Below are 9,255 nucleotides of genomic sequence, written 5' to 3' on the forward strand. Positions count from 1 at the left end.
TGGCGTTGTCATGCGTTTCGTGGAAGTGGCAGGCGTGAGTACAAGGCTCACCGCCTTCTTTAGCACATGTGCCTCACAGTGCACAGCCTCTCACTCGCAGGCGTGCCACTACGGCTGCCGTGATTTGGCAGGAGGTGCCCGACTACTCTCCAACTCCCCTGGGACTATCTGCTGCACCCGGGAATCCGTTTTGTCCGCGTTGTCATGCGTTTCGTGGAAGTGGCATGCGTTGTCATACAAGGCTCACCGCCTTCTTTAGCACACGTGCCTCTTAGTGCACAGTCTCTCACTCGCAGGCGTGTCACCCCGACGCCAGTGACTTGCAGGAGGAGCGCGCCTACTCCCCGATTCCCCTGAGACTATCTACTGCACCCGGGAATCCATTTTGGCCGCGTGGTCATTTCTTTCATGCAAGTAGCGGGCGTGAGTACAAGACTCACCGCCTTTTTTAGCACATGTGCCTCATAGTGCACAGCCTCTCCCTCGCAGGCGTGCCACACCGGCGCCCGTGATTTGGCAGGAGGTGCGCGCCTACTCCCCGACTCCCCTGGGACTATCTAGTGCACCCGACCATCCGTTTTGGCCGCGTGGTAATGTGTTTCGTGGAAGTAGCAGGCGTGACTACAAGGCCCACCCCTTCCTTTTGCACAGCCTCTCACTCTCACGCATGCCACTCCGTCGCCCGTGATTTCTCGGAGTTGCGGCTCTATTTCCGAGGCTCCCCTGTGTCTAGTGCACCTGGGATTTCATTTTGGTGGCGTTTTCATGCGTTTTGTGGAAGTGGCAGGCGTGAGTACAAGGCTCACCGCCTTTTTTAGCACATGTGCCTCATAGTGCACAGCCTCTCACTCGCAGGCGTGCCACACCGGCGCCCGTGATTTGGCAGGAGGTGCCCGCCTACTCGCCGACTCCCCTGGGACTATCTAGTGCACCCGCGAATCCGTTTTGACCGCGTGGTGATGTGTTTCTTGGAAGTAGCAGGCGTGAGTACAAGGCTCACCCCTTCCTCTTGCACACCGTCTCACTCTCACGCATGCCACTCCGTCGCCCGTGAGTTCCCAGAGTTGCGCGTCTATTGCCGAGGATCCGCTGGGTCTAGTGCACCTGGGATTTGTTTCTGGTGGCGTTGTCATGCGTTTCGTGGAAGTGGCAGGCGTGAGTACAAGGCTCACCGCCTTCTTTAGCACATGTGCCTCACAGTGCACAGCCTCTCACTCGCAGGCGTGCCACTACGGCTGCCGTGATTTGGCAGGAGGTGCCCGACTACTCTCCAACTCCCCTGGGACTATCTGCTGCACCCGGGAATCCGTTTTGTCCGCGTTGTCATGCGTTTCGTGGAAGTGGCATGCGTTGTCATACAAGGCTCACCGCCTTCTTTAGCACACGTGCCTCTTAGTGCACAGTCTCTCACTCGCAGGCGTGTCACCCCGACGCCAGTGACTTGCAGGAGGAGCGCGCCTACTCCCCGATTCCCCTGAGACTATCTACTGCACCCGGGAATCCATTTTGGCCGCGTGGTCATTTCTTTCATGCAAGTAGCGGGCGTGAGTACAAGACTCACCGCCTTTTTTAGCACATGTGCCTCATAGTGCACAGCCTCTCACTCGCAGGCGTGCCACACCGGCGCCCGTGATTTGGCAGGAGGTGCGCGCCTACTCCCCGACTCCCCTGGGACTATCTAGTGCACCCGCGAATCCGTTTTGGCCGCGTGGTCATGTGATAGGTGGAAGTAGCAGGCGTGACTACAAGGCTCACCCCTTCCTTTTGCACAGCCTCTCACTCTCACGCATGCCACTCCGTCGCCCGTGATTTCTCGGAGTTGCGGCTCTATTTCCGAGGCTCCCCTGTGTCTAGTGCACCTGGGATTTCATTTTGGTGGCGTTTTCATGCGTTTTGTGGAAGTGGCAGGCGTGAGTACAAGGCTCACCGCCTTTTTTAGCACATGTGCCTCATAGTGCACAGCCTCTCCCTCGCAGGCGTGCCACACCGGCGCCCGTGATTTGGCAGGAGGTGCGCGCCTACTCCCCGACTCCCCTGGGACTATCTAGTGCACCCGACCATCCGTTTTGGCCGCGTGGTAATGTGTTTCGTGGAAGTAGCAGGCGTGAGTACTAGGCTCACCCTTTCCTCTTGCACACCGTCTCACTCTCACGCATGCCACTCCGTCGCCCGTGAGTTCCCGGAGTTGCGCCTCTATTGGCGAGGTTCCGCTGGGTCTAGTGCACCTGGGATTTCATTTTGGTGGCGTTTTCATGCGTTTTGTGGAAGTGGCAGGCGTGAGTACAAGGCTCACCGCCTTCTTTAGCACATGTGCCTCATAGTGCACAGCCTCTCACTCGCAGGCGTGCCACACCGGCGCCCGTGATTTGGCAGGAGGTGCGCGCCTACTCGCCGACTCCCCTGGGACTATCTAGTGCACCCGCGAATCCGTTTTGACCGCGTGGTGATGTGTTTCTTGGAAGTAGCAGGCGTGAGTACAAGGCTCACCCCTTCCTCTTGCACACCGTCTCACTCTCACGCATGCCACTCCGTCGCCCGTGAGTTCCCGGAGTTGCGCGTCTATTGCCGAGGATCCGCTGGGTCTAGTGCACCTGGGATTTGATTCTGGTGGCGTTGTCATGCGTTTCGTGGAAGTGGCAGGCGTGAGTACAAGGCTCACCGCCTTCTTCAGCACATGTGCCTCACAGTGCACAGCCTCTCACTCGCAGGCGTGCCACTACGGCTGCCGTGATTTGGCAGGAGGTGCCCGACTACTCTCCAACTCCCCTGGGACTATCTACTGCACCCGAGAATCCGTTTTGTCCGCGTTGTCATGCGTTTCGTGGAAGTGGCATGCGTTGTCATACAAGGCTCACCGCCTTCTTTAGCACACGTGCCACTTAGTGCACAGTCTCTCACTCGCAGGCGTGTCACGCCGACGCCAGTGACTTGCAGGAGGAGCGCGCCTACTCCCCGATTCCCCTGAGACTATCTACTGCACCCGGGAATCCATTTTGGCCGCGTGGTCATTTCTTTCATGCAAGTAGCGGGCGTGAGTACAAGACTCACCGCCTTTTTTAGCACATGTGCCTCATAGTGCACAGCCTCTCCCTCGCAGGCGTGCCACACCGGCGCCCGTGATTTGGCAGGAGGTGCACGCCTACTCCCCGACTCCCCTGGGACTATCTAGTGCACCCGACCATCCGTTTTGGCCGCGTGGTGATGTGTTTCGTGGAAGTAGCAGGCGTGACTACAAGGCCCACCCCTTCCTTTTGCACAGCCTCTCACTCTCACGCATGCCACTCCGTCGCCCGTGATTTCTCGGAGTTGCGGCTCTATTTCCGAGGCTCCGCTGGGTCTAGTGCACCTGGGATTTCATTTTGGTGGCGTTTTCATGCGTTTTGTGGAAGTGGCAGGCGTGAGTACAAGGCTCACCGCCTTTTTTAGCACATGTGCCTCATAGTGCACAGCCTCTCACTCGCAGGCGTGCCACACCGGCGCCCGTGATTTGGCAGGAGGTGCGCGCCTACTCGCCGACTCCCCTGGGACTATCTAGTGCACCCGCGAATCCGTTTTGACCGCGTGGTGATGTGTTTCTTGGAAGTAGCAGGCGTGAGTACAAGGCTCACCCCTTCCTCTTGCACACCGTCTCACTCTCACGCATGCCACTCCGTCGCCCGTGAGTTCCCGGAGTTGCGCGTCTATTGCCGAGGATCCGCTGGGTCTAGTGCACCTGGGATTTGATTCTGGTGGCGTTGTCATGCGTTTCGTGGAAGTGGCAGGCGTGAGTACAAGGCTCACCGCCTTCTTCAGCACATGTGCCTCACAGTGCACAGCCTCTCACTCGCAGGCGTGCCACTACGGCTGCCGTGATTTGGCAGGAGGTGCCCGACTACTCTCCAACTCCCCTGGGACTATCTACTGCACCCGAGAATCCGTTTTGTCCGCGTTGTCATGCGTTTCGTGGAAGTGGCATGCGTTGTCATACAAGGCTCACCGCCTTCTTTAGCACACGTGCCACTTAGTGCACAGTCTCTCACTCGCAGGCGTGTCACGCCGACGCCAGTGACTTGCAGGAGGAGCGCGCCTACTCCCCGATTCCCCTGAGACTATCTACTGCACCCGGGAATCCATTTTGGCCGCGTGGTCATTTCTTTCATGCAAGTAGCGGGCGTGAGTACAAGACTCACCGCCTTTTTTAGCACATGTGCCTCATAGTGCACAGCCTCTCCCTCGCAGGCGTGCCACACCGGCGCCCGTGATTTGGCAGGAGGTGCACGCCTACTCCCCGACTCCCCTGGGACTATCTAGTGCACCCGACCATCCGTTTTGGCCGCGTGGTAATGTGTTTCGTGGAAGTAGCAGGCGTGACTACAAGGCCCACCCCTTCCTTTTGCACAGCCTCTCACTCTCACGCATGCCACTCCGTCGCCCGTGATTTCTCGGAGTTGCGGCTCTATTTCCGAGGCTCCCCTGTGTCTAGTGCACCTGGGATTTCATTTTGGTGGCGTTTTCATGCGTTTTGTGGAAGTGGCAGGCGTGAGTACAAGGCTCACCGCCTTTTTTAGCACATGTGCCTCATAGTGCACAGCCTCTCACTCGCAGGCGTGCCACACCGGCGCCCGTGATTTGGCAGGAGGTGCCCGCCTACTCGCCGACTCCCCTGGGACTATCTAGTGCACCCGCGAATCCGTTTTGACCGCGTGGTGATGTGTTTCTTGGAAGTAGCAGGCGTGAGTACAAGGCTCACCCCTTCCTCTTGCACACCGTCTCACTCTCACGCATGCCACTCCGTCGCCCGTGAGTTCCCAGAGTTGCGCGTCTATTGCCGAGGATCCGCTGGGTCTAGTGCACCTGGGATTTGTTTCTGGTGGCGTTGTCATGCGTTTCGTGGAAGTGGCAGGCGTGAGTACAAGGCTCACCGCCTTCTTTAGCACATGTGCCTCACAGTGCACAGCCTCTCACTCGCAGGCGTGCCACTACGGCTGCCGTGATTTGGCAGGAGGTGCCCGACTACTCTCCAACTCCCCTGGGACTATCTGCTGCACCCGGGAATCCGTTTTGTCCGCGTTGTCATGCGTTTCGTGGAAGTGGCATGCGTTGTCATACAAGGCTCACCGCCTTCTTTAGCACACGTGCCTCTTAGTGCACAGTCTCTCACTCGCAGGCGTGTCACCCCGACGCCAGTGACTTGCAGGAGGAGCGCGCCTACTCCCCGATTCCCCTGAGACTATCTACTGCACCCGGGAATCCATTTTGGCCGCGTGGTCATTTCTTTCATGCAAGTAGCGGGCGTGAGTACAAGACTCACCGCCTTTTTTAGCACATGTGCCTCATAGTGCACAGCCTCTCACTCGCAGGCGTGCCACACCGGCGCCCGTGATTTGGCAGGAGGTGCGCGCCTACTCCCCGACTCCCCTGGGACTATCTAGTGCACCCGCGAATCCGTTTTGGCCGCGTGGTCATGTGATAGGTGGAAGTAGCAGGCGTGACTACAAGGCTCACCCCTTCCTTTTGCACAGCCTCTCACTCTCACGCATGCCACTCCGTCGCCCGTGATTTCTCGGAGTTGCGGCTCTATTTCCGAGGCTCCCCTGTGTCTAGTGCACCTGGGATTTCATTTTGGTGGCGTTTTCATGCGTTTTGTGGAAGTGGCAGGCGTGAGTACAAGGCTCACCGCCTTTTTTAGCACATGTGCCTCATAGTGCACAGCCTCTCCCTCGCAGGCGTGCCACACCGGCGCCCGTGATTTGGCAGGAGGTGCGCGCCTACTCCCCGACTCCCCTGGGACTATCTAGTGCACCCGACCATCCGTTTTGGCCGCGTGGTAATGTGTTTCGTGGAAGTAGCAGGCGTGAGTACTAGGCTCACCCTTTCCTCTTGCACACCGTCTCACTCTCACGCATGCCACTCCGTCGCCCGTGAGTTCCCGGAGTTGCGCCTCTATTGGCGAGGTTCCGCTGGGTCTAGTGCACCTGGGATTTCATTTTGGTGGCGTTTTCATGCGTTTTGTGGAAGTGGCAGGCGTGAGTACAAGGCTCACCGCCTTCTTTAGCACATGTGCCTCATAGTGCACAGCCTCTCACTCGCAGGCGTGCCACACCGGCGCCCGTGATTTGGCAGGAGGTGCGCGCCTACTCGCCGACTCCCCTGGGACTATCTAGTGCACCCGCGAATCCGTTTTGACCGCGTGGTGATGTGTTTCTTGGAAGTAGCAGGCGTGAGTACAAGGCTCACCCCTTCCTCTTGCACACCGTCTCACTCTCACGCATGCCACTCCGTCGCCCGTGAGTTCCCGGAGTTGCGCGTCTATTGCCGAGGATCCGCTGGGTCTAGTGCACCTGGGATTTGATTCTGGTGGCGTTGTCATGCGTTTCGTGGAAGTGGCAGGCGTGAGTACAAGGCTCACCGCCTTCTTCAGCACATGTGCCTCACAGTGCACAGCCTCTCACTCGCAGGCGTGCCACTACGGCTGCCGTGATTTGGCAGGAGGTGCCCGACTACTCTCCAACTCCCCTGGGACTATCTACTGCACCCGAGAATCCGTTTTGTCCGCGTTGTCATGCGTTTCGTGGAAGTGGCATGCGTTGTCATACAAGGCTCACCGCCTTCTTTAGCACACGTGCCACTTAGTGCACAGTCTCTCACTCGCAGGCGTGTCACGCCGACGCCAGTGACTTGCAGGAGGAGCGCGCCTACTCCCCGATTCCCCTGAGACTATCTACTGCACCCGGGAATCCATTTTGGCCGCGTGGTCATTTCTTTCATGCAAGTAGCGGGCGTGAGTACAAGACTCACCGCCTTTTTTAGCACATGTGCCTCATAGTGCACAGCCTCTCCCTCGCAGGCGTGCCACACCGGCGCCCGTGATTTGGCAGGAGGTGCACGCCTACTCCCCGACTCCCCTGGGACTATCTAGTGCACCCGACCATCCGTTTTGGCCGCGTGGTGATGTGTTTCGTGGAAGTAGCAGGCGTGACTACAAGGCCCACCCCTTCCTTTTGCACAGCCTCTCACTCTCACGCATGCCACTCCGTCGCCCGTGATTTCTCGGAGTTGCGGCTCTATTTCCGAGGCTCCGCTGGGTCTAGTGCACCTGGGATTTCATTTTGGTGGCGTTTTCATGCGTTTTGTGGAAGTGGCAGGCGTGAGTACAAGGCTCACCGCCTTTTTTAGCACATGTGCCTCATAGTGCACAGCCTCTCACTCGCAGGCGTGCCACACCGGCGCCCGTGATTTGGCAGGAGGTGCGCGCCTACTCGCCGACTCCCCTGGGACTATCTAGTGCACCCGCGAATCCGTTTTGACCGCGTGGTGATGTGTTTCTTGGAAGTAGCAGGCGTGAGTACAAGGCTCACCCCTTCCTCTTGCACACCGTCTCACTCTCACGCATGCCACTCCGTCGCCCGTGAGTTCCCGGAGTTGCGCGTCTATTGCCGAGGATCCGCTGGGTCTAGTGCACCTGGGATTTGATTCTGGTGGCGTTGTCATGCGTTTCGTGGAAGTGGCAGGCGTGAGTACAAGGCTCACCGCCTTCTTCAGCACATGTGCCTCACAGTGCACAGCCTCTCACTCGCAGGCGTGCCACTACGGCTGCCGTGATTTGGCAGGAGGTGCCCGACTACTCTCCAACTCCCCTGGGACTATCTACTGCACCCGAGAATCCGTTTTGTCCGCGTTGTCATGCGTTTCGTGGAAGTGGCATGCGTTGTCATACAAGGCTCACCGCCTTCTTTAGCACACGTGCCACTTAGTGCACAGTCTCTCACTCGCAGGCGTGTCACGCCGACGCCAGTGACTTGCAGGAGGAGCGCGCCTACTCCCCGATTCCCCTGAGACTATCTACTGCACCCGGGAATCCATTTTGGCCGCGTGGTCATTTCTTTCATGCAAGTAGCGGGCGTGAGTACAAGACTCACCGCCTTTTTTAGCACATGTGCCTCATAGTGCACAGCCTCTCCCTCGCAGGCGTGCCACACCGGCGCCCGTGATTTGGCAGGAGGTGCACGCCTACTCCCCGACTCCCCTGGGACTATCTAGTGCACCCGACCATCCGTTTTGGCCGCGTGGTAATGTGTTTCGTGGAAGTAGCAGGCGTGACTACAAGGCCCACCCCTTCCTTTTGCACAGCCTCTCACTCTCACGCATGCCACTCCGTCGCCCGTGATTTCTCGGAGTTGCGGCTCTATTTCCGAGGCTCCCCTGTGTCTAGTGCACCTGGGATTTCATTTTGGTGGCGTTTTCATGCGTTTTGTGGAAGTGGCAGGCGTGAGTACAAGGCTCACCGCCTTTTTTAGCACATGTGCCTCATAGTGCACAGCCTCTCACTCGCAGGCGTGCCACACCGGCGCCCGTGATTTGGCAGGAGGTGCCCGCCTACTCGCCGACTCCCCTGGGACTATCTAGTGCACCCGCGAATCCGTTTTGACCGCGTGGTGATGTGTTTCTTGGAAGTAGCAGGCGTGAGTACAAGGCTCACCCCTTCCTCTTGCACACCGTCTCACTCTCACGCATGCCACTCCGTCGCCCGTGAGTTCCCAGAGTTGCGCGTCTATTGCCGAGGATCCGCTGGGTCTAGTGCACCTGGGATTTGTTTCTGGTGGCGTTGTCATGCGTTTCGTGGAAGTGGCAGGCGTGAGTACAAGGCTCACCGCCTTCTTTAGCACATGTGCCTCACAGTGCACAGCCTCTCACTCGCAGGCGTGCCACTACGGCTGCCGTGATTTGGCAGGAGGTGCCCGACTACTCTCCAACTCCCCTGGGACTATCTGCTGCACCCGGGAATCCGTTTTGTCCGCGTTGTCATGCGTTTCGTGGAAGTGGCATGCGTTGTCATACAAGGCTCACCGCCTTCTTTAGCACACGTGCCTCTTAGTGCACAGTCTCTCACTCGCAGGCGTGTCACCCCGACGCCAGTGACTTGCAGGAGGAGCGCGCCTACTCCCCGATTCCCCTGAGACTATCTACTGCACCCGGGAATCCATTTTGGCCGCGTGGTCATTTCTTTCATGCAAGTAGCGGGCGTGAGTACAAGACTCACCGCCTTTTTTAGCACATGTGCCTCATAGTGCACAGCCTCTCCCTCGCAGGCGTGCCACACCGGCGCCCGTGATTTGGCAGGAGGTGCGCGCCTACTCCCCGACTCCCCTGGGACTATCTAGTGCACCCGACCATCCGTTTTGGCCGCGTGGTAATGTGTTTCGTGGAAGTAGCAGGCGTGACTACAAGGCCCACCCCTTCCTTTTGCACAGCCTCTCACTCTCACGCATGCCACTC

The sequence above is a fragment of the Stylophora pistillata genome, unplaced genomic scaffold, assembly GCF_964205215.1.
Source record: "Stylophora pistillata unplaced genomic scaffold, jaStyPist1.2 SCAFFOLD_574, whole genome shotgun sequence".
Classification (NCBI taxonomy): domain Eukaryota; kingdom Metazoa; phylum Cnidaria; class Anthozoa; order Scleractinia; family Pocilloporidae; genus Stylophora; species Stylophora pistillata.